We start from the raw sequence: 26,531 nt of genomic DNA, 5'->3' as shown, positions 1-26,531 counted from the left end.
CTCCAGTCTTTTGACTGCCAGACTTTTAAATAAAAATCACAGAAATCTTAAGACATATGCTATCTAAGGCAACACTGTTCAATAGAACTCTCTGGGATGATGGAAATATTCTATAGTTTTTAAATACCTAATCAGATAGTCAAAAGCCCCATGTGTCTTTGGAACATTTGAGATGTGGAGAATACAACTGAGAAACTGAATTTTACATTTTCTTTAATTTTAATCAATTTAAATGTGAATAGTCACATGAGCCTAGTATTGTAGAGTGTGGGTTATAAAGCTCTCTGTACATGTCCCTTTGGTTCCAGATTTCTAGTATTTCCAAGAAAGTGTGGTTAGAAAGAGAGCAAATCTGGTAGCTCTAGGACCACACTTTTCCATCTAAAAAACCTGATGAAACTGACCCTCACATCACAATTCCAGATGACCCTGGCATAGCTCAAGATCCTCACAGAAGAATACATTACAGGCTGGGATGGACCAAAAGTGGAACCTTGGTATGTTTAAGCTGCTCTAAAAATAGTCCTCTCCCCACCCTACTCCTATCTACTCCCCTTCCCCGCCACACACACAAAATCCCTACAAAACCAAAAACCAAAACACTGCCGGACTCATCAGTATCTCTGAGGCTTGTACCTCAGGAACAACTTCAAGATCAACAGACCTGAACTGCCTTTCCTCTCTGCCCACTTGGTTGGGAGGTTCCACTCTATCCTCACTGAAATTCTTGGACTTGCTCTTCCATGCTACCCGGCTAGCACTGTCTTTAGTTGGACTCTCAACTTTACCTCTGAATCCTTTTCATAATTTCTCTTCCCCATGCTCAATAAGAGAATGACTTCTGACTTGGCCTTCTCCTTTAAAATTTTTTTGCTTTTAAAATATTATCTGCCTGCCAATCTTATCTACTTTCACGGCCTTCATTGCTAAGTTTACATAGGTATATCTCCCTAATGTCTACTCCTACTCTTTCCTTAGTTCCAGTCCAGAATTTCTAGCTAACAGTTACATATTTCACCCTGAATGCCTTGGCACCAATTTCAATTCAAGACATTTTAAATTGAACCTATTTTCCTTCCAAAAACAATAATAGCAACCAAAAGACAAAACAAAACAAAAAACCCAAAAAACAAAACAAAACGAAAAAACAAAAAACAACCCTTTCACAGTCTCTACCCTATTTCGCTAATGATTCTATTATCTGTGATCAAAATCCTTGTCTTTGACTCAGTTGTTTCATGCTTAAAGTTTGAAGCATCAAAGTGGTTAAATTCAGACCTCAGGTTCAGGAGAGAGCGAAGCTGGACTTGACCCCTGGTCCCACCATTCACAGCTTGCATAGCTCGGTTATATTACTCCAATTGTCTAAACCTTATTTCTTTGCCACAAACAATGAAACTAAGAATAACTGACATTTGTAGAGTGAGTTCAAAGTATTTTATGTCTATTAATACATTTAGCCTTTATAACTAACTCTATGAGGTAGATCCTATCATTATTTCTTTCCTATAGATGAGAAAACTAAAACACAGAGAGTTAAATAAATTTCCAAAAGCCACAATAGTAAGTGGCTGGGATGCAATCCCAGACATTCTGGCTCCAAGACTGTAACCACCATGCACACTGTCTTCCTGATAATAACAGCTTATCTCATAGTAGTGCTGTGAGGATAAAATTCAATGACGTCTATAAACCACTTGTCAATATCAGTTGCTATTATCATCATAAATTTCTAGATCATCAAAGTCAGAAGTAACCTTTCCACTTTATGAATTCCTATAGCACTTACTCTTGGATCACATGGCTTATAGACTGCCTTGTACTACGTCACTTGACAATTATGTCTCATTACACCATACAGATTATAAACTGCTTGAAGCTAGAGATAGTGTATAAAATTATCACGTTCAATAACTATGAAAAGAATTAATGGATGTGAGGGACTTTTAAAATGTGTTATCATTGTGCTCGCTTCAGCAGCACATATACCAAAATGTGTTATCATGACCCATATCTATTTCACAGTCTCTTAGATCCTGGACCTTAGTTGTCCTCTAGTTTATGGATGGATGAACTGCTCACTCTGACAATTCATGCTTCTCCAGTTTGTGAGACCTTTCCCTGAGCTCATCCTCCTATCGAAGTACTTCCCAGTTCCTGTTCACTTGCTTCTGAAGCAGGCTTATTCCTGTATTCTACATGCTATATATACCTCAACTTTGTCTCAGCTCCCCAGCATGCCCAATCTTCTCTGTCCGTACTGGTTTCAGAATGTGCTCAAGGACCTCCAGCTTAAACGCAGATGCCATGCTCAAAGGTTACACCCACAATCACCTAGACTACAAAGAAAATGTGTGGAGTTACCAGGAAAACACTAACTTGGAATGTATTTCCTATCATTTCCAAATAGACAGTCTATGAAAATCAACAGGAAGAGGGTACATTATTAAGTGTTAATTATGCTGCTGGTTAAGACATAATACTCAAAATTCTCAAAAACTGTAGACATAAAAAGTTATCTCAGTGTAGGTTAAAAATGCTAATTACAAAAGAATGCATACAACATGGGTCAACTGATGTATGCAACCATGTATACATGCAGAGAAAAATGTATGAAAATTTGTATACCAAAATGAGCATGGTTTACAGAGATTATGAATAATTTCTCTATTTATTATTCGGCTGCATCTTCTATTTTTTACCATCAACATTTACCATTCATACAACAAATACAGCATTTAACAATCTATCGAGCAACAACGTTTTCATTAACTCTTGCTATTGTTTCCAGGGCCATAAAATTAACAAACTATCCAGCAGTATTTTATATCAGTAATCTGAAGCAATAAATTTTGCTTATACATTTTTTTTCTTTAGGATCTTACCTAAAATCCATTTTTCAGGCAATTTCTAATTGTTTTTTTCCTTCCTGGCATCAGCTACATGGATCACTGATGATTTATATGCTGCTTTAAATGTATTCTAACTTTCAAGGACATTTTTGCTCAATCTTTAACTATACATCTTTCTTAGGCAGCCAATTTTGCTGGTCCCTTGAGTTGTTGCCTAAAACAAGATTTGCTGTTCACAGGCAGGTTTTTTATACCATCTAACCAGAAAACAGAGTACTCTAAAAACTGGGTAAGTAATTTGGGTTTTACATAGGTCCTTTTAAAGAACAAATTTGTCATTTTCTTTGGAGGAATAATAAAGTTTAAAGTGGCATGTAGCAATTAACAAATAAAATGACATGCCTTCCATATACCCATACTGAAAAAATTTCTAACCCTATAAAGACATGTGAAAACAAAATATATAAATTTTTATACAATAAATGTGGTCTTTAAACCATTGCTCACCAGCATATTGTATTAACACAGCAATCCAGTTATAGAATGTTCCCACCTAAAACCAAACCAGTCTGTTTTCTAAAGTGAAGTAATGCTGATGACCAGAGTTTCAGCCCAGAACACTGACCATACATGAATAATTCTAGATGGAGCTGTGAGAGTAAAAGTCTGCCTGCACTGCCAGAAAGCAAAAATCTCAGTGAATAGAACCAAAAAGCAATCCAGAATAAGAAGGCAGGCAATGAGTATACTGCACAAACAAATTTGTACGAGGAAAGATAAATATGCATGCAAAAAAAAATTTTAAATGAGATATTCAAAATTGCATAAATACTGTTATGTCTCTCTGTGGTGGCATTGTAAAAGGTTTGCAGTTCAACTCTTGCTATCAGCTTCAAAACTGACTCTTTCAGATTTAGGGCTAAAAATGATCCTATCTAAATATCTGCAGAAAATTCAAGTTTCTGCCCCTTAGGATTGTCAAACTGAAGCTGCTACAGAGAAGTATGACTTTCCATTGATTGGAGTACCTGTGTCCAAGAGGTTCTACCTAAAGAAACTTTAAGTGTAAATTAATGTATTCTTTGTTATCATTTTTTTTTCTTGAATAGACTCGTGGACTAAGAATCTGCTATCAAGAAACACAAGATTTTCAATACTTGGTCCATACTTTCTGTACAGTATGCAGCAGGGAACGAGGAAGAAGTTAGACTTGGAATTAGAAGTCTTGATGTTCAGTCCTCACTGTGTGACTTACTAACCTTGTGACTTTGCCAGTCAATCTCTGCTTTATTTTGGGAAATTTTATTTTTTTTAAAGATTGATTTATTTATTTGAGAGCTAGAGAGTGAGCGAGCAAGCATGGGGTGAGGGGCCAAGGGAGAGGGAGAATCTTAAGCAGGCTCCACACCCAGCATAGACCCGGACGCGGAGCTTGATCTCACGACCCTGAAATAATGACCTGAGTCAAAATCCAGAGCCAGAGCTTTAACTGACTGAGCCACCCAGGCGCCGCTATTTTGGGAATTTTTAAAATAATATTTTGTCACAGGAATTTTGGAGGCGTTGATGTGAATGTACAAAACTGTGCAGTAAGCTGAACATGCCATAATGGAATATTTGGTGACATTATTATTAATTCTATCTCTCTGATAATAGGTATGGAGTGTGAAGGGTGGGAGTGACCCTCCGGCTTTTATACTTGTGTTTAATCTCTTATAACATGTATGTATCTTGGTCCTGAAGCTCATTTTTGTGACTCTATACTTCATATATTTATAGAAGAGCGTTGAGTTGAACTTCCTGTTACTTATATCAAATTTATATCTCTGTATCTTGAAATTTCAAGCAGAAACAATTACAACAGCAGGAAAAAATAATAAACAGTCATCATTCAGAACTTACTATGTGTCTGCGATGATGACGGGGGCCTTTAATTCTCCTGTAATTTCCCACAATGACCAGATTTATATATATATTTTTAAAGATTTATTCATTTATTTTGAGAGAGTGAGAATGAGAGAGAGAGAGACAGAGACGGAGAGAGCACATGAGAGGGGGGAGGGTCAGAGGGAGAGGCAGACTCCCTGCCGAGGAGGGAGCCCATGCGGGACTCGATCCCGGGACTCCAGGATCATGACCTGAGCTGAAGGCAGTCGCCCAACCAACTGAGCCACCCAGGCGCCCAATGACCAGATTTATAAAGAGGAAACTGAGATATACTGAGGGCTAATTAATGTTGCCCAAGGGGATTCAGGTAAGTGCTTTCCTGCCTTATTTTCTACATTCTTTGGGTGTGATCATATTCACTCTTATTCTTTATCATATCAGACTGGTGTTGAACTTTATAGCTAAAGCTAATAGTACCTTCACCAAATCACTTTCTTTTTTTCTTTATATAACTTAACATGTGGCAAAATTAAATTCAAACTCAAATTTAGAAATGCAGGTATGAGAACAGCCTATTTTTTTTGCCAAAATAAAATTTTTTTATTATGTTATGTTAATCACCATACATTACATCATTAGTTTTTGATGTGGTGTTCCATGATTCCTTGTTTGCATATAATAGACTATTTTTTTTTTTTGATGAATTACATGGTTCCCAAAATACACCTTTATGTTGTATTATATCTGGGAGTTTGTTAGTCATTTTTATCATTTTTTAATGTGCTAAAATATACATGACATCATAGAATTTATCACATTAGCCATTTTAAGTGTTCAGTTTTGTGGCATTAAGCACATTTACACTGTTGTGCAACCATCACCACTATATATCTCCAGAACTCTTCCATCATCTCAAACTGAAAATCTGTACCCATTAAATAATAACTCCCCATCTCCCCCCGTTCCTGGGTCCATGGTAACCACTGTTCTACTTTCCATCTTTATGCATTTGACTACTCTAGTTACCTCATAGAATTGGAATCATACAATATCTATTCTCGTATGTCTGGTTTATTTCACTCAGCATAATGTCTTCAAGGATCATCTATGCTGTAGTATGCATCAGAATTTCATTCCTGTCTAAGGCTGAATAATATTCTAGCACACGTATATACGACATTTTGCTTTTCCTTTCATTCATTCGTCATTGAACATCTGAGTGGCTTTCACCACAAAAATGGCTTTCACAAATAATGCTGCAATAAACTTAGGTAAATAACTATCTGTTCAAGTTCCTGTTTTCCAATTCTCATTTATGCATCCAGAATGTTAGCCTTCTTTTGATACAAAAGATCACATATATTGCATGGTTGGGGAATAGAATTCAGTAATTCCTTGATCCCTTTATATAATATCAGCTTGAATTTCATCAGCCAATAAATATGGTTTAATAACTTAACTGCATTCTATTGCCAATGTTGAATAGATTCGATTTTTCTTGCCCCTAACTTTGCAACTTAGAACATTAATCTTTAAACTACATGGTAATAAAAATTACTTTTATTATAAAACTAGTTTATAACTCATCTTTTATATACATGAAATGGTTAGAAAAATTTCAAATTCTCAAATTTTAGAGAAAGAATTTTCAGAGTTAAAATATGTTATTTCTCACTTGATAGCATGTATAAATACTCATTAACCTCAATTTAAGCTAATAACATCTTACCCTGACTCTAAACCATAATTTAAAAACTTTGATTTTTGTAATTCTTTACATACTTCTCTGCAGTTCACCAACAATACTTTATAAAAGCAAAAATAAGTACACTTTAGGCAAAACTTAAAACCTGCGGGTCAAAATTTAGGAGATACCTATTCATATAAGGAAAGGTACTAACTTTACTCAAAAGAAAACAGAAGTGATTTCATCCGAGTGGATGAAAATTATCATCGTTTCATCCAGTTACAATGCTAAAATCTTATTTATTGAAGCAAAACTATAAAAATATGAATAATTTATCACATATTTTTATAATTCAGCATACAACTAAGGAATGTAACATAGGTTATAAAATCATGTAAAAATATAGCATAAGAAAACAGGACAGAAAATTAAATACAGAAAATATGATTTGCTCTAATACTTTAGATAATAATATATATTTTTATGGCCTATTTTCCCCACAACAGGCTTGTGACAATATTAAATCTATCTAGAATCTATGACTTTTTATGTTCTCACACTTCATGTGTGTTGCCGCGTGATATGAATTTGGTGCTGAATAAAAATACATTTCCCAGATAAATAAACTGTGGCATATCCAGACAATGGAGTATTATTCAGCACTAAAAAAGGAAGGAGTTATCAAGACATAAAAAGACATGGAAGAAACTTAAATGTATATTACTGTGTGAAAGAAGCCAATCTGAAAAGGTTACATGCAGTATGACTCAAACTGAATGACCTTTGGGAAGAGGCAGAACTGTGGAAATAGGAGTAAGACCAGGGTTTGCCAGGGGTGAGCAGAGAGAAAGGGATGAAAAGGGGGAGCACAGAGGATTTTTAGGGCCGTGAAACTGCTCCGTATCATACTCTCATGGTGGGTTCATGTCATTATATATTTGTCCAAATCCACAGAACATAATCAAGTGTAAGCCCTAAAGTAGACTCTGGATTTGGGTTTAAAATGATGTGTCAGTGTAGGTCCAACAGTTGTAACAAATATACCACACTGGTGGGACTTTGAACATGGAGGAGTCTATGCATGTGTGGGGTAGGAGGTATATGGGAAATCTCCATACCTTCCTTTCAGTTTTTCTCTGAACCTGAAACTGCACTAAAAAATAAATTCATTCTGCTTCCATTCCAGACTTGGTTCCAGGTAATATAAAAAGGCAAAAGTAAATAATCTTAATATTTCTTTACTGAGATATTATTGGTTCTTTCTATTTCCCACACCTAACTAGGTTTCTTTACAGAGTAATTCACAAATTTCTTACTCATTTTATCCTTCTGTGAAACCTCAACTGTAACACCTTTCACAGATTTACATCAAGCTTTTCTTATGGAAATTTCAAAATTTGCTCTTCTTTGAATAAAACTTTCTAGAGTATGGGTATATTCATATGTCCATAAATTTACTCTGTGACACTTGTTGGTGATCCTAACAAGTATTGACCACCATGTGCTAGATATTATGCTACATAATTTAAACATTTAGTTTTAGCTACATAAAATTGTGGATGTTTGTTTTGGATCTATAGAAAGGGAATTTCCTATGGCTCATTATGAAATGTTTTTAGCTCATTTATTCTTCATAAAAACCATGAATGCGGATACGACTGCTATTTTATTTTACAGATTGTGAAATTGAGGCTTAGAGAGGTTAACTATGTATCTTGCTCAAGGTTACATACATAGTAAGCAACAAACCTCAGAAATGAGTTTAGCAATTTGACTCTACAGGCTATTGAAAGAACTCCTCTACTACATTATAGGAAGATAATATACAGTGAAGTATACTTTGTGGAGGTTTTGCTTCATTTCTGGACTCCTTCCCTAGGATTATCTACTCAAAGGAGATCACTACTCAAAATACGACCTAATCACAAACAGCAATGCGAACGTCACCTGAGAGCTGTTAGAAGTGCCAGATCTTAGGCATCCAGATATTGAGTCTTAATCTGCATTGTAAGGAGATTTCCAGGTGATTCCTAAATCCCTTGAAGTTTGAGAAGAACTGACCTAAACTATCTTAATTTTTAAGACAATGAGCAGATGCAAAACCCTTAATCTACATTCCAATAGGTAAAAAAAAAATAAGTGTACAAGTAATACAAATGTCCTGTAACCTCGCTGTCCAGCGAGAAGTAACGTTTTATATGTAATTTGGTTCTGCACAAAATGAATCATACAAATGCATGCATCCCCTCCCACCCTTTTTTCTCCCCAAAAATCTTTAACTTATTCAGGGACTAGATATCTATTTTATTCCCATATCCACGAGAGCATGTCTTCGTTTGCTGTTTTACTTCTCGCAATACACACAAAAGGTGGCCTTCCCTTTACTCCTAGAATATTAGGGCTTTGGATATAATCCCTGACATGGTGACATGGAATATTTTTCCCACTAGATGGCAGTAACAGCAATTCAATAATAGATTTTATAAAGCCATTGCCAGTTTGCCACATGAGCAGCAAACAATGACTCTTTGTTGAGGGTTTCATGAATTGCTGGTTTTAATATAGGGAGCAAGGACTTAGTGACAAATTAGAGAACACTTTTCTCTATTGATGTCTATGTTTAAATTTCATTTTGCTTGCTTTCCAAAATTAAAAGCAGTCTTGTTTGCCTATCTCTTACCCTTAGCTGTAAGAATCAGCTACTGAGAATAATTTTCACTTGTAAGGGTTTGGAAAAAACACAGTGGTTGCTAAAATAAGATACTTTGTTAACATAACTGTCAAATTATTTCATTATTCCAGTGTGTGAAGAGATTTTTCAATTTCTTCTCTATCAAAGACCATACATGTATAGTTTCTAAGTGCAGAAATTTAAGATTTTCATGAGAAATCACATCTTGGATTGGTAAATTAATATTTTATTATTTTTTCCAATAAATTTTTAGAGATCACCACATATAAATATTATGTATTATAGAAGTTAAGCAGTAACAGCAAGGAGAAACTGGGTTTATAGTAAAATAATATTAGGATTTTAAAAATGCAGTTCTATTGACATTCTATTTAGTTTTTAAATATGACTTCTTGCATGCAGAATGTTTTCACATAAATATTTAAATATTTCTTAGAGAAAGGAAGAAGTTTATTAATCAAATATAAGTTCCTTTGGGGATATAATTAAGCAACTTCATTGTAAACTTGATGCTTCCAGGGAGTAGAAAAACAATACACTTTACTATTATCAGACTTGTCTTATAATGATCTATGTTAAAACTGCGAAAGTCTTAGCCAAGTGCTTCTCAAACTAATTACGGTGAAGAGCCAGACTATGATTTTTTTTTTCCAAATAGTGATGAACTGATACTTTCAAATTCACAATAACAATAAATAACTAGAAAAATTAAATTAAAAAACTAACAGCCATGTTTAATTGAGTCAACAGATACAAAATAACTCTGCCGAAGTTTTATAAAATTTTTATATGCTTACTCTTAATTTTTATACTTATGTTTTCTAATTGGTATCAGAGCATTTTCAGAGGGATCTGGCCAGCAGATCACACTTCATGTAATTCTGCTCTAGACTGCCTCCTAGCAAGTGAGCTGCATCTACTGGGAGCTTAGTGAGGTTTTAAGTAACCAAGTGTAGTAAAAACCAAGACTAGTTAGATTTTACCATCGAAAATCTCTAGGGAAGGGGCCAACTTGAAGACCAACCTGGGGTGTCTCGTTTAGTCTAACAAAGGTAGACTGTTTTACTTTTCTTTTCAAATTTGTTTCTTTGGTTATCTGGAATACTAGAGTTATTTTGCATTGAGGTACTAGGTAGTATGAAAAATACTTATATGTCACTGCTGGATTTACACACAGCACGAGATAGGTGTCCACAATCTGACAGCTCCTGGCACAGAGATGGATTCTTTCCTCCCAGCTGGGGTTCACTTGAGCCTTCGCCTTCCTTCTCTCTGCAGCACCCTCCCCCCCCCCCCCACTCTGTCCTTTCTTCCCTCCCAGATGAGTCCTCATGACCGTATTCTCTTCCAGGGCCAGATCTAGACATTAAACAACAGCAAGTTATACTGTTAGCAAGAAAAGCAGAACCCTTGTCTCTGCTTGCATAATGTAACAGCTTCTAGACATCAGCTGAACCATGTACACTCATTTGGTAGCAGGATGAAAGGCCAAACAGGTAGCTCTCTATGGCGACATCTTTCAGGAGGCACTTTTAGTGCTAGGCTGATGGCACATAGGTCTGAACGTATGTTTTTATTTGTGAGATCTCAATTCTGTTGGGACATTGTCGTATTAACTTTCTAAAGACCAGTAATTTAATTTTAAGATCATTCCACAAAGATTTATGAAAGTATATCTATATCAATATTTAGACATACAGTTTGGAAGTGTTTGATGTATGTGCAACTAACTTTTGCAACATAGACTTTACATTTAAAATCCAAAATGAGTTCAGTGTCAACTTTTATTAATCACATATAATTTAGCTGAGACTAGATTGAATTTCAGCATTAGAAGATTTCAAATTTGGCCTTAGATATGCAAATTCATTTATCATTAAATGGGAAATGTTTACTAAAAGACAAGTATTCATGAGGTCAGAGTATTCCAAAGTATTACTAGTAACTTTTATGATTTTAAATACTTTATTCTTCTACTTTAATATACAAAATATGGGATATGTTGAAATTATCCAGTTCATTTACATGCAAGATCGGTGTAATTTCCAAGGTATATAAATTGGGTTGTCAGACCTAGATCCAAAAACTGGGATATTTTATGTATACTATTTCTTCATTCGCTTAATGGTCTACTTTTGTTTATTTTGTTACTACATTAAAGGTGTATGTTATAAATATCAATCAGTATTTGAAACTCAAGTTAAAATTAGCACTATTCATCATTCTGTCAGGCTACAAAGAAAACAATACCCAAAAAAACAAAGCAAAATACACAAACACTCACAAAATAAAAAACCCACATAAAACTGATTTGTGTACCAAATAAGCCCTTTGTTATAGAGCAGTCCTCAGGAAACTAAAGAAGCAATAAGTAGAAAAACAGCTTACAAAAGAACGATTTTCAATAATATGCTCCTCTCCATGTACCAAGCCATGGATTTCAAAGAGAGCAGTTACTGTTATGCACGGTTGTGCGTATATATGTACCATTCCCATCAACTGCGGCTGAGCACTGAAAAAAATTTATACAAATAATAATACACAGAAAAGAGTCATATCTAAGGATTAACTAGTGCTTTAAAAAGTCAACCTAAAATGAATATATATATTTGACTCAGGTTCAGATTTTCATAGAAATGGGGGGGGGAAGCTTGATTAGACCTCAACTTTAAAAATGTAAATGGAAAGTACAAATAGGTTTATTTTAGCTGCTATTTTTCTTTAAATTAGATTAGAATTATAACTTAGGCTACGGGCGTCTGGGTGGCTCAGTTGGTTAAGCGACTGCCTTCGGCTCAGGTCATGATCCTGGAGTCCCGGGATCGAGTCCCGCATCGGGCTCCCTGCTCAGCGGGGAGTCTGCTTCTCCCTCTGACCCTCCCCCCTCTCATGCTCTCTCTCTCTCAAGTAAATAAATAAAATCTTAAAAAAAATAACTTAGGCTGCAACTTTAGAATGAATAAAGCGGTGGATGTTATATGTATTTTTCTTAAATGATTCTGTGTAGTATAGCATATCTAAAAATCCTTTATGTTTGACTTTAGCAAGGGAAGAGGATCATATTTGTAAAAACATTTGAGGGGACCATTATTTTTCCTAAGGGCATTGTTTTTCCTTATAGCTTTTGATAATGTTAATGATGATGGTGATAATGATGATGACAAAGAGGATGAAGATAACAGAATTTACAGGAAACTTACTATATGCCAGTATTGTTTGAAAGATTCTACACATAGGGCGCCTGGGTGGCTCAGATGGTTAAGCGTCTGCCTTCGGCTCAGGTCATGATCCCAGGGTCCTGGGATCGAGTCCCGCATCAGGCTCCCTGCTCCTTGGGAGCCTGCTTCTCCCTCTGCTTCTCTCTCTCTCTCTCTCTCCCCCCCTCTGTCTCTCATGAATGAATAAATAAAATCTTTTTTTAAAAAAAAAGAAAGATTCTACACATAGTCTATTCTGTTGTGAGGATTAAATAAATTATAAATCAAACATCATGGTATTCAAATCATTCTATTTAAAAGCACCTACTGGAGGGGCACCTGGGTGGTTCAGTCTGTTAAGTCTGTGCCTTCAGCTCAGGTCATGATCCCAAGATCATGATCCCAGGGTCCGGAGATTGAGCCCCACGTCAGGCTCCCTGTACAGTGGGGAGCCTGCTTCTCCCTTTCCTCCCTGCTCATGCTCTCTCTCGCTCTCTCTCTCTCTCTCTCTCTCCTCTCTCAAATAAATAAAATCTTAAAAAATAAATAAATAAAAGCACCTATTGAATACAAGTCCAGTCTTCTGAAGTACTTTTGTAAGTATTTAACTGATCTTCCATTTTTCTCTCAGGCTATTATTTACACAGCAAAGCGAACTCTGAAAAATCAAAATCAGTTTGTATCTCTGATCAATAGCCTCTGATGGATGGCTTCCCATTTGACTTAAAAAAAAAAATCTAATATTCTGAACATGGCCAAGAAGAGCTTACATGGCTGTGCCCCACCCTATTGGCACTTCAGTATTGCTCAAATAACGCCAGGTACTCTCTCCTTGGAAACTCGACTCAGGTTCTTCCCTCTGCCAGGATGCGCTTTCCTAGATCTTAGTGCATGGCAAGTCTCTTCTCAGATGCTAACTCAGAAAAGCCTTCCCCAACCTAAAACAGATGATACTCTTCCCCTAATTTCCCACTCAACTTTATTTTTCTCCACATTATCCATCACTTTCAAAAACAGTCTGACATTTTTTATTTGTTTGGTTGTTGGTTAATGTCTACCCTTCCTTCCTCTGCTCCTATCATTACCACAAGGATGTAGGGGCCATGCATGTCAGGACTTGTGTTCACTATGTAACGCTACCACTTAGAAGATTATCTAGCACATAGCAAATGTTCAATAAATAGCGGTAGATATTGAATCATTCTTGAATGGAATCATTGAATCATTCTTGTCAATTTTCTCTTCACACTTCAGGTGAGCTAAACTGCCTGACATACAGTGCTAATTCCCAATGTAGGCTCATTGCTATGAATATGTATGCACATACTATACCCTCACACAGAGGTTTCAAAACTTGTTATGTTAATTTGAAAACCTTTTTAAAAGCATAATCTGGCTTTGTCATACTGTTGTGTTAGGATTTACATTTTATAAAATAAAAATATTCTATGGTCAAAAGTCAGATGTACCTATCAGTCTGGAAGATATATCAGTATAAAATACAGAATATATAAATATGTAATAGATATAATATCAGTATATATGGAATATACTTAATAACTATATATTACATTATAATACTTTATATAATACATATATATAGCTTTCTGATGATCAATGCCATTGTAAACAAAATTGCTTAATGTTATTAACTAATGCTATTTACCCTAAAGTATGATTTTACTATGTTTATTTTCCTTGATTTATGTTCATTTGTAAAAGTCTATGGTTTAATTTATTTTTGCTCTCTTCACACTGCCTAATCTTAAAAGAGAAGGTAGTAAAATAGCGAATCCATCCTCTAACTCATTCCTTTCTGCTGAAACACATAATTTTATAATGTGATTCTTTCTTTCATCAAATGTGGTGTCTGAAGATTGCAACATTACATCGTAGCAAAGTGGCCTTTATCCTACTATAAGGATCAGATATTGTTGGAGATGGATAACAACACATCACAGATAGATCAGTACAAGAACTCATGCTTACTGAATTACTATTCACTTCATAAATCTTGATATCTGTTCTAACATAGGCCTTTGGAGTCATTTTCATGACTATCAGAGTTGGAGTGAAAATATCACTGGGATTTGCCATTCATGGCACTATGGGCACTTTCTAATTTATGGCTGTGATAGAAAAAGGACAGTGAACACCCAGATTCTTGTTTTCTTTAATTAAAAGTTAGTGTGGTAAAACATGGAATATTGTGCACATTAACCTGAAGGGATAGCGATGCAAAACAAGCTGAAGAGTTTGTTCTCGGTATTTTGTTTACAAAGAAAACATCAAAAGCCAAAATACCCCTTTCTGACAAAAGAGATGTAAAAATATGCATCTGTGCTTTCTGAAGTGGGAGAAACTCACATGAGTGAGGTAGAGGGGTCCAGGGCATACTTGTACATTGCCAATCTCAGGGAGGGGCACAGAGACCAAGTGGAGGAAAAGGTTAGTAACTTTCTCTTTATAGGAGTCCGTTTTGAGTTTTCCAACATACTGCTTTTATAATGACATATTTATATAATGACATATATTTAGATATTTATATATACTTATATAATTTACTTATATGTACTTACATAATTTATTTAAATATATATTATCATATACTTATATGATTTATAATTACATATCTATAAAATATGTAATGATATACTGCTATCTAGCCACTTAATCTCTATGTATGTGTGTATTAGTGGATTGCACACACACACATATGTATATTTAAATTCACCAGTTGCTTTGAATTTAACATTGTTTTTCTGTGTTTTATTACTGAGGCTTTGTTCAGGGCATTTTTGTATCAGCTGTCTTTGGGTAGAAATGTTATAAACAAAAAAGCATATTTTCATGTCAGGAGAGAAAGTAAATCTGTTGCATTAAAACAATACTTTATTAAAGTGTTGGCTAATAATTTAGCCAGAACAGATATTTTAAACTAGTCTAATGAATCATGACTAACGGTAAAATATTCTTCTAGTCCGTTCTGTAGGATACATGTCCATTTCAGAAGAAAACATATGGCCGATCAAAATAGCTTATTACAAATACGAAACATATGAAGATTCATGGTTTAAAAGAAAAATGGAAATACATAAATATGAAATGTAAGTGTATTACTAACAGGGATCATCTAACTCTAGTAAGAAAAGAAGGGTTCTTATCATACTTATCTCATTTGGTGAAGTAAGTAGATCTTCTCACTGACAAAAGTTTAAATCCAACATAAACATTCATTATTTTCAGCACAGCAAAAGAAACAATATATTATTGTTGCTGTAAAAACACGAAGTTCATAAGCCTTTGCTCCAAAAGGAAAGATTGTTTTTTTTTTTGGTGGGGGGAAGGATATTGAATTAGAAGGGAAATACTTCGTTGACTTTTCTCAAAAATAGGACTGTACTACAGCTTGCCAAATCCAAAAATTATTGACTAGCAGAGTTTAGTTAAAAATATTTTGGCTTCATATAAAAATATACTTTGAGGTCTAGGGGTTTTTGCTCACATTCTGTGCCCTGCACTAGTGCACAAAATTAGAAGGGAAAAAAATAGCCAAATATGCTGTCACATGTTTTAGTACAACGTTAAAATGATAAGTCTTTCACATGATTAAGACTTACTGTTATTTCTGAGTCATCTCTTTACAGTGCCATTGTAATGATCGATAACCTGAAAGGAAAAGAAATGAATCAAGATGTGGTGGTCATCATTAAAAATTTCCATCAACTTTGCTAAGAGAGTAGAACTTCAAAAAGAAAAAGGTAAATAGTGAGGTGATAGATATAGTAATTAACTCTGTGGGGGGGGAATCCTTTTACACTGTCTATGTATGTCAAATCACCACAATGTACACTTTAAATCTCTCACAATTTCATACATCAATTATACCTCAATAAGGCTGAAATGTAAAAAGAAATTCCTGAACCAACACACATCCAAAATGTTCATTTTACACTTATTCAAAAAGAAATCTTAAAACATCCTCATTAGAATGAGATGTCTAAAAAATTTAAATATTTCAGTATAAATTCTGTCAGCTGGAACCACTTTTTCTATAATAAAAATAGTCATTCTCTTAGAACCCCTAAAAAGTATTGCACAATAATAGGATCACTAATATCAATAAATTACTTTGCTAGGAATAATCAATCCAAATCGCTGTATGTGTGCTTTCTAAGTTTGGAAATATATGACTTCCAAAAATCAACATTTATAGGAGTCAAAATTAATCAAAATATTAAAACAGGTCCAGCCAAAATTAAGTTTACATAAATTAACTATGAAGGCAAATTTTGTTCTTGTTATTGTTTATAAAAATCATAAATTAATTTTAGAGACAAAAGGTTGTCATACGAGTAAACAAACGAAATACCACCAATTAATTTTTAAAATATCTGTAAGTTTATAAACACTGTTTTTTGAATCATAGGGTTATTAGTGGAATGCTATTTTTAAAATAGGTTTATTTTAAAATGCTAATATTAAAATACATCATAAATTACATCTAATGTCTCGAATTTTAATATTTAAGACACTACTCCAAGTTTTTAAGAAATCTTTTTAAATCAGTCTTTTTATATGCTTTACATACGATTAATTTCCTTACCAATCTTATTTGCTGTCATAGGCATTCAGAAATTAATTTATATATAAGAGTAACTAGAAGAATTTGAAATGAGGTGAAGATTTGGGGAAACACATAATGACTGATGAGGTTTTACAAATTATATTCCAACTCTGTGAGAGAAAATCTACAAATATTAACAAAGTGATTGATGGGCTGGGCCAGTTTTTCAAACAGCAGAATATTCATGTAGGCTGTAGAAAGAATGTTTTCCTTCACTGATCTAGTTCATTCACAGTTAGCAAAATATTTGGAAACTAAACCATTAAGGAAGGCTAGTATCCTTTCCAGACCATGAAAATGCAGAAAGAGGACAGCAGAATCTAAGCTTCTAACCCAAGGTTTTAAAATTTTCATTTTAAGCCAATATAGTCTCTCTTTTTTTGGCTTAAAAAAACCCTACACAATATACAAACAGTTCAATCATATATTTTGTGTTTAATAAGTACAGCTAGTTATTGATCTATTTAATATTGAAATGAAGTACAGAAATACGGAGAACTTTACGAAGCCCAAAGTAAACTATTAAAAATCAAGTACTATTACATTTGTATTTGTGAAGCAAATTAATGTATGGTCAGTTTTATGGTTTTTCCACTCCAAGTAGAACATAAAAGTAAATAAACAAAGATCTATAATTAATTCTGTTAGTGTCTATAATTTAGTTTAAAATACTCCAGTAGGTACAGTATGAAGTACATTAGTATACCTTTAATTTACAAACTAGAAAAATAAATTAAGATTTGAAGAGTTCTAGTCAAGGATTCACTCTCTAGGTAGATTAGGATTTCGTTTCTTAATCAATATTTTTAACTCCAGGGGCAACTGTGATGAATGCTTTCAATTTCCAAATATTGTTCTGTGAAATTATACATGGGATGGGGGGTTGATAATTTACAAAGGATGTGACAGTTCTTCTTTGGTAAGACAAGTGGGCTCCAAGATGTGTGATTGGCTAGAAATACTGGGCAATCATCTCCTCATTCTGGAGACCACATATACAAATCTTAGTAAAAGGCCAAGAGGCTAACATCTTGGACACCTTAGATTTGGAATTCTATTTAATTTGTCACCCACTCCTCAAATAAGCTGGCACCTTCTTTGCCTGGTCCTACTAGAAGGCTCATTGCTCCTGCCATCAGAATACTGTTGTGTTTGCTCAGCAGTGTGCCTTTCTTACAAGGTGCTGGATGGCATGCTGAAAAGGACAGAAAACGGAGACTAACCCAGATTACTGGAATGGGCTATTTGGTGGATTTTACGATTGATTGTTAGTAAAAGTTTGTATGTTTGCAGAAATTGGTCTGTAACTTATTTGGGGTTTTTTTCGTTTGTTTTTTGAACCAACTACTTGGTAGCAAAGTTGTAAGAGAAGAGACACATAGTGCCTACCTATCTTTTATTGTCATGATGGAAATGTTGACAGAAATCCCCTGACAACTGTTGGAAGAAAAAAACAAAACAAAACAAATTAACTTTGGTCAGATCACAGTATCAGTCTATGGACTAGAAGATAACTCAGGTCCAGTTTTGCTAGAGAAAATAGGTTGTGCTATACAGTAATAACCAATCTCCATTCTAGTGGCTTCAAATGACAAAGGTGTATTTCTCACTCATGTTAAATGTCTATTACAGATCAGCAGAGGAGCTCTGCTAATCATAGTAACTCAGGTAAATAGAAAAATAGGGTAGCCTCCATCTCAATTATGGAGAAAGATACAGGAAAGGTGAAGGAACATTGGTGATTAAATGTTCTGGCTCCAAGTACAATACTTATAGGCCTCAACTCCTTTACTGGCCCACTTAAATCACAAAGAGACTAGGAAATGCATTACAATTCTATCATGTGTCCAGAACAGGGGAGAATCAGAAATATTTAACAAATTTTTAAAAGTACCAGAGCAATTCAGTGTCTAAAATTGAAACTGAGTTTTTCTGTTTGACTATATCCTAAAGTTGCAGTATATCCTAAAATGGTACTTTTTGAAAAAAAAAAAAAAAAAGATGATTAAATTTGACTTTGCTATTGAGTTCCTGAACTAAAGACCAAAATCTTTATGACTGAAATAAATTCTGTTCTAATGTAAGTAATCTAGAATATGAGCCTGCAGGTTTAACTATATACATGATATAAAGAGTCATTAAACATTTCTGCAAAAGGAGATTCTTAAAAAGGATAAAAAGACTATACTTTATATTTAGACACTGTAGCAGGAGTGGCCAAATCTTTATGTGCATACTAATAACAAGGAGTATTTGTTACAATGCAGATTCTTGGACCTTGGGCTAATATTATTATTTAATAGGACTAGTATTTAAGTGCAGGATTCTACGTTTTAAAATACACCCATTTAATTCTGATGCGGGCAGTGCTGGGTCCTAGAACCAGATTTTGAGAAGAGATGGTTAGAGATAACCGGTTCCAAGAAGCAAAAAGGGTAAGCATGAAATTGAATTGGGGGAAAAGTGAGTAGGGCTTTAATCATTTCACGGCATATGAATTTACTTAGTTGCCTAAACCATATTATAAAACAATGTAACAAGAGAACATCTGACTCAGCAGTCTCAGCAAGATGAAACAGCCATGCAGTGACATTGCTTCTCTGATTTGCATGAAAATTTTGAGTAACTGGTATGTGATTAATCTCCATTTAAATTATGAAGAACAGGGGCATAACCATTCTCTTTACAGACAATTCCCAAAGTAACAACTCTAGTCCAGACTCCTCTCCTGAGTGTCAAACTCAAATATCCAACTTTCAACATGAAATCTCCATTTGGATAGACCTAAGAGACATCTCCATCTTCACATCTCCAAAACCAGATTCTTGACACTTGCCTCCCAAACTGCTCCTCCTGAAGCCATTTCCATCTCAATCAATGACAACAACTGTTTCAGTTACCCACGTCAAGAACCAGGAGGCCATCTTTGGTGCATCATTTTCTCAACTGTTTTCTCAATCAGTCAGCAAAGCCCCTCAGTGATTTCTTTGGAGATGCCTTCCAGAATCTGACTACTTCTCATCATCTCCTTCACCCTTGTCTAATCTATGCCACCATCATCTCTTAGTTGAACTGTTATAACAACCTCCTAGTGTTCTCCTCCAAGACGTGCTGATAAATGTTTATTGATAACTGTATTTATAAATAATAAATATTGATAATGTTATAAAGGAAAGGGAGGAAGAAGAGGAGGAGGAGGGCTGAAGGAAGGAAGGAAAGAAGACAAGCAAGGACAAACGAAGAAGGGGCAGAGAGAGAGAGAGAGAGAGAGAGAGAGAAGAAATCCCTGACTGACAGCTTTTGCAGACTTGCATGGTGTAAACACTCCCACCATGACTAATTGAAAGTGACATGACTATGTGTCCTCAAAGAGGTGAGCACAGTGACTTTTTGGGAGCCGGAGGGAGTGAATTCTAGCATATCACAGGTTCTCCCTTCTTTCACCCTTCCCAGTTGATCTTCTTCACCATGAGGCAGCAAGAGTGACCTGAGTCTGATGACATCACTCCTCAGCCCAAAGCCTTCCAGACGCTTGCCATTTCATTCAGAGTAAAATCTCAGATCTTAACACAGACTCTGAAGCCTGTGCATGATAGTGCTCAGGGCCACCCTGTGCTCTGTGGTCCCACTGCCTCCTACCCTTGCCTGGCTCATGGCCCTCCAGGCACCCGGGGCTCCTCCTCACTTGACCTTAAAAATACCAAGCATGCCCCCACTTCAAGGCCTTTCCACTTTCAGTTCCCTCTGTCGAAATACTTTTTCCTTAGCTATGTCCCTCCCTTACTTCCCTCTGATCTTTGAACAAATAGCACCTAATCAGGGGCCCCTTCCCTGAACATCTGACATAAAATGGCATAACCCCCTTCTCTCTTTAATCTTTCAGCTTGCTTTATTCTTTATAGCACCTTTTACCACCTGATGTTTATACATATAGATAGATATTATTATCAATATTTATTACTGTCTGTTTCCTTAAGGACACACACATCAGTTCAATTCCTATTTTCCTATCCCCTGTTCCAATGACACTGTCACATAATGAACTAATAAAATGGCATTGACTAAAGAGACATACAACATACAAGCAAATAAATGAAGAAGGTAATTTTACTCATCAGAAGTGCCATAAAGCAAATAAAGGAGTGTGGCGAGTGATCCCATGGAGGGTGCGGTAGCCAGTGGGTGGTGACTATCTCAAGACATGATATTTAAACTAAAGTTAGAATAACAATATAATTAGTACGGCTTGCCCATAAAAATTCATTATAGCATAAAAGAGTAGGAGTAGCTTTGTGGATGATTTTAGGATTTTAAAAAGAAACAGGTAAAAGAAATGAGTTGTTGGATATGTTCTCAAAAAGTGCACACTGACTCCTAAAATGATGGAATAAAAAGATAATATTTCACTTAAAGGAGAAGGAAAAAGAGGCAGAAAAGATCACCCCTTCTAGTGTGCCACCCTGAAGGGGGGGCATAAGGAATAGAAAAATCAAGGGGGGGGGATTCTTTTTTTAAAGATATATTTATTTATTTTAGAGAGAGAAAGAGAAAGCACAAGCAGGAGGGGCAGAGGGAGAGGGACAGAGAATCTCAGGTAGACTCTGTGATGAGTCTGGAGCCCGACACTGGGCTTGATCTCATGACCCTGAGATCACAGCCTGAGCAGAAACCAAAAGTTCGATACTTAATCAACTGGGCCACCCAGGCGCCCCAAAGGGGAGTACTTATATTTGGACAGACCTTTACACTTTCAAGGTTTATGATTTTCAGATTTATTTACCATATTTATCTCTCACAGTGACTTTGAAAATAGGCAGAGTTTATTATTCCCATCATGAAGAAAAAGTGCCTAAGACTCACAGAGGTTCATGCTTCCTCTAAGGTCAACAGACTAGCAAGATACTGAACAAGGATTACCTAGCAGCCAGGTGTCCTCACACAGTCCATTATACTGTAACCGGTATGCTATGCCACCTTGATAAAAACTGCCAGAAGATTACCTGGAGGTCGCCAGTCTGTGCTATCTGAACTCAGTTCTTACAGTGAGTTTGTGTTTAAATTCCAGCTGACTTGAATTAAAGGTTGACTTCAAATGCATGGCCAAAAGGCCAACAGTAACATTAACCTTCAAAGATTCCTTCATGTCCCCTCTAACTGAGTACAAACTCCTGGCGCTGGCAACCAAGGCCGTCACAATGTGAATCGAATGGGAATTTCCAGCTTTTCCCCACACATACCCTAAGAAAAATTTTAAAACTTTTTTGCCCATGCCAGATTACCTGCCCAATCACTCACCATGAAGAAAAGCAAAGAGAGAAGGTATGACTTGCTTCACCTGCAACATCCACCCTTTCCTTCCTCTCATTTTTTCTGTCACAGTTTAGCCATCTTCAAGAAGTCTTTGCAAAGCCCTCAAATCAGCTGTGTTTTTCATTTTTCAAGCATTCTTCAAAGTCTGATGGCACGAGTCATATCCTGCCTTGTACTACAGTTACTGGAGAAATTGTGAGCTATCCCATTCCTTAAATAGAATACCACTGAGGTGAAAAAAGGACTCTCCTCTCTCTCACTTCTTCAATTTTATATTCCTTTTGCAGGGAGTCTGCCAAATAGTGGGGAACCAATGAATACTTGTAGAATTGAATAAAACTGATTTTAAAAACGTAGCCTTCAGATTAATGATTCCAACACTCTATTGAAGGCAGAAAGAAAGATAGGAGAGGTACAGAGCACAGAGTGAAATCAATAGAAGAAATTATTTTAGAGAATGAAGAAAAGGAGAAGTAAGTACAAGAAGTCAATCATATATTCAGGACTGGCACAATGCATGGGGCACAGAAGCTACTCAATAAATACCTGTTGAATGAATAAATGAATGGCTGAACAAAAAGAGGGTAAATGAGGACAAAGAACTATTGAAAGATAACCTTAAAACTGGGTCCATCATTTCAAGCTAAATGGGCAAACACCAACAGAAATTAAGGCATCAGATATACTATTCAAAGGATAAAAGGAAATATCTATCTGTATTACCTCCTCTCATGCTCTTTTGTTAGGAAGCATTTTCCTAATTAATTTAATCTGAACCACAGAAAAATTCCATGAAGAGGCAGGAGAAACATGATCCCATCCATTTTATAAATAAGGAACAAGGTTGAGAGGAAAAAGTCTCTAGGTCAAGATCAGAATTGAGGGCAAAGTCAAAACTTGAACGTCTTGGTTCTCTAACTCTTTGACATTCTGTGCTCCATAGACCAGCAGCATTTGTCTCCCCTGAGGTCTCATCAGAAATGCAAAATCTCAGACTCCACCCCAGATGCCTGAATCAGGATATGAATATTAATATCTCTAGATGATCTTAAGTATCAAAGTTAACTGTTCACCTGATACAAAACTGGATATAAATCTGTCTGCTTTCATAGACAGATGGATAGATAAAGCATGGTATATGACATACACCATGATATGATACCATATATGATATCACATATATTTCATAAATATGATATATATGTTTATATGCACACACATATATTGCTATATGTATATATATAACAATAGAGGAAACATCATATAGCTATATCACCTTTATTTAATAATATTGAATATTATTATAAATATGACAAATACTCAATATTATTAAATAATATGATTTTTGTAAGATACATGATAATAAATATAAATTAGAAAGGAACATAGTTTAGGTCCATGGATACATCCCTTAAAGAAAAGAAATATTTAAAGGAATGAGCCTCTTTTTAATTAAAGCAAAACTGAACAGTTTGTTGGACATATAAGGATTCAGTCATGTCTTTGAGAGAAAAAAGAATACAAAAGGGAACGCAAACATAGCAATATTTTGCAATATAGCAAGCACAACAGTTGGCATCCATTTATAAAAACAAAATACTGAGAGATGTTAACATTAGAGGGTTCTTGCACACACACACACACACACACACACTCATACACAAATATACACAAATAAAATAGCTAAGTAGAATGGTTTGATGCTAAACCAAAATAGCAAGATTGTGACATGCTATTAAATTAAGGGAAATTGTTTTCGGTGATCTTTTGTTAGTAATAACAAACAATAATTTTTGGAAAACAAGGCAATAATAGAATCTAAACACAGCTTATTATAAACACATGTACACCTCATGCTTTAGATAAAAGAATGACCAGGAGTAGGAAGTTCATTTCCCCTTTCAGAAGGGTGAGAGATTGTTTTTACTTCGAATTTTTTTTAAGGTTCAGACAAAGCATTTCTTAAAAAGTGGTTGAAAGTTCAGAGCTAAGTTTCATATTCAGTCACTAGAGCTTTCCAGTGTGAAGATTTCTGCATATATTTTTCAATTTGTCCATTGCCATCTATTTTTATTATTATTTTACCTTGGTAAAAATGTAAACAGAACAGATGAGAAGAGAAAATGAGTGGGTAGAATGGACAGAAAGGCAAGAAACAAAACTGGTTCCAGAGAAGGGAAATACTTAACAAAAGAGAGGATAGTTGAGCTAGATCCAGAAAGATGAATTAACTTTTCCACAGAGAAATTAAAAAAGAAATTTTGTTATCAAAAGGCAAGATAGCTTCTTAAGAAAACACATAAAAGGATTATTTTCATTTCTAAAATTGAAAAACAATGGTACTTACAAATGTATAAATAGTAGTGTTTATAAATTATCTATCAAAAATCAAAAGTATTTTCATTAAAGATCTTACATCAAATAGTCAAAACCCTTCACATGGAAGTGTCTTGCCTTAATGTTATTTTCAAGTTGTGAAGTACTATTTGAAAGAAAGAAGAGTTCCAAATTATGTGACATAGGGAAAAGAATTTTCCAGTGCTAAAAGTATGTATCATATTCAAGATGGTTGTTATGATGAGAAAGTAAAACCTTCAACAACTTTTGATTGGCTTTAGAGTTCTCAGAAGCATAATATTAGTTATGTTCAAATAATTTTTTCCAACTATCAGAAACATCTTATTCAAGGAGGACTCAAACACGTGTGTCATACATATACACAACACAATATTGCCTACATTGAATGACTGTGGCAATTTACATTGGGTTTAGAACTGATTATGTTTATCATATGACAGTGCTGAAATATCCTCTGAGAATCCTGATTTTAGGTAAACTGCTTCCTTGCATTCATAAATAGGATGCACAGCTAGTTTCTACACTTTATCTGTCTTCGCTAACTCTTTACTTAGGTCTATATTAAGAATCATGTCCTTACCATCTTGACCATATTGTTCATAATTGTATTTGTAGATATGGAGTTCTCTGTGATGCACCAACACCTATATTGTGCTGGGAGTTGAAAATAGAAAGTATATGAGATTAAACTTGGAGAATTCTTGGCATTTGTAATATAGGTGTATATTAGATTTAAAGGAGATAAAGTTATATTCAAATGGTTTTCTCTCAGGATAGCAGCACATTTAAGCTGCTTTCTTCTTGCACTTGACTATGGGCTCCAGAAAGACAGAGATCATGTATTAACCATGTCTGGATCCTGAAAGTATATTTGGACCACAGTACTTGGACCAAAAATAGACACTCAGATTAATGAACTAATTTGAGGGCCACATACGCTGAAGTGCATACTGTTTGGGGTGTATGTGATTGAGAAGGCAAATTTAGAACCATAATATAAGTCATCCCATCTATTTCACAAAGTAGATCCCAGAGATACTTGAAAACATGTCACCATAGAACTCATTTCTTCAAGCAAAAAGGCCAAAAAATAATCCACATTCATGGATTACTATAAATAATTTATTCATATAAATATTTATTTGTATGGATTTATTATATATAATATAAATATATATGAATTTATTATATATCTATATAAATATAAAATATTTTTAGATATTTTGAACATATATTTATATATAAATATTTTTAATATATGAATGTACATTTATATAAGTATTTATAAATATATAAATTTTATAAATAAAATAATTTTTATCAGCATATCTCATTTTATTTTTGTAAATAAAATACATTTATTTATAAAATAAATAAATAATTCATGATTTCACCAAATATCCATACAGATAATCCACCCATATTTAGAGATTTTACCTGTAACCCACCCAAATTTTTATAAAAATTCACTGATAATGAAGTGAGTCGAAATTAGAGACCCATTTAAAAGATGTCCGGAAATTTTCAGACCCTGTTGTCACTCACTTAAAAATTAAAACTGACAATTATATACCAGAGTATATAAATACTTTGTTAGAAAAGAGACAAAGGAATAAACAGAGATATTTATTCAGGTAAATTAGAAAAGTCAGAAAGATAAATTATGTGATTTCCTGACATAAAAGCTAAATATTCAAGGAAAATTTACAATGTCTAATATTTTCCACATTCTCCCTCTCTTTTGTGTCTAATCTACATAATTCGTTTAAATAGTTTTGTATTTTAGACAGGTTGATGAGTAGAAAACTTCTAAACTTATTGACCTGTTACTGGTTATAATTTACCTACAAAGACGGATTCAGAGAGGAAATGAGGCAATAGTGTGCTGGTGGATGTTTAACAACAGCTTCTAAAAAAAAGA

The 26,531-nt window shown here is 34.7% G+C and overlaps 1 long non-coding RNA gene across 1 annotated transcript in view; it reads right to left on the bottom strand.

Moving 5' to 3' along the window:
- Positions 1 to 26,531, bottom strand: part of LOC113918695 — a 310,636-nt gene that overhangs the window by 188,572 nt on the left and 95,533 nt on the right. The window contains exon 2 of the long non-coding RNA XR_004819661.1: positions 15,936 to 15,984. This is a non-coding gene — a long non-coding RNA (uncharacterized LOC113918695). The remainder of the gene's footprint in view (positions 1 to 15,935; positions 15,985 to 26,531) is intronic.

The sequence above is a fragment of the Zalophus californianus genome, chromosome 1, assembly GCF_009762305.2.
Source record: "Zalophus californianus isolate mZalCal1 chromosome 1, mZalCal1.pri.v2, whole genome shotgun sequence".
In the NCBI taxonomy this organism is placed as follows: Eukaryota; Metazoa; Chordata; class Mammalia; order Carnivora; family Otariidae; genus Zalophus; species Zalophus californianus.
Note: the sequence above shows the minus strand (reverse complement) of the source record. Positions and strands in the feature narration are given on the sequence as shown.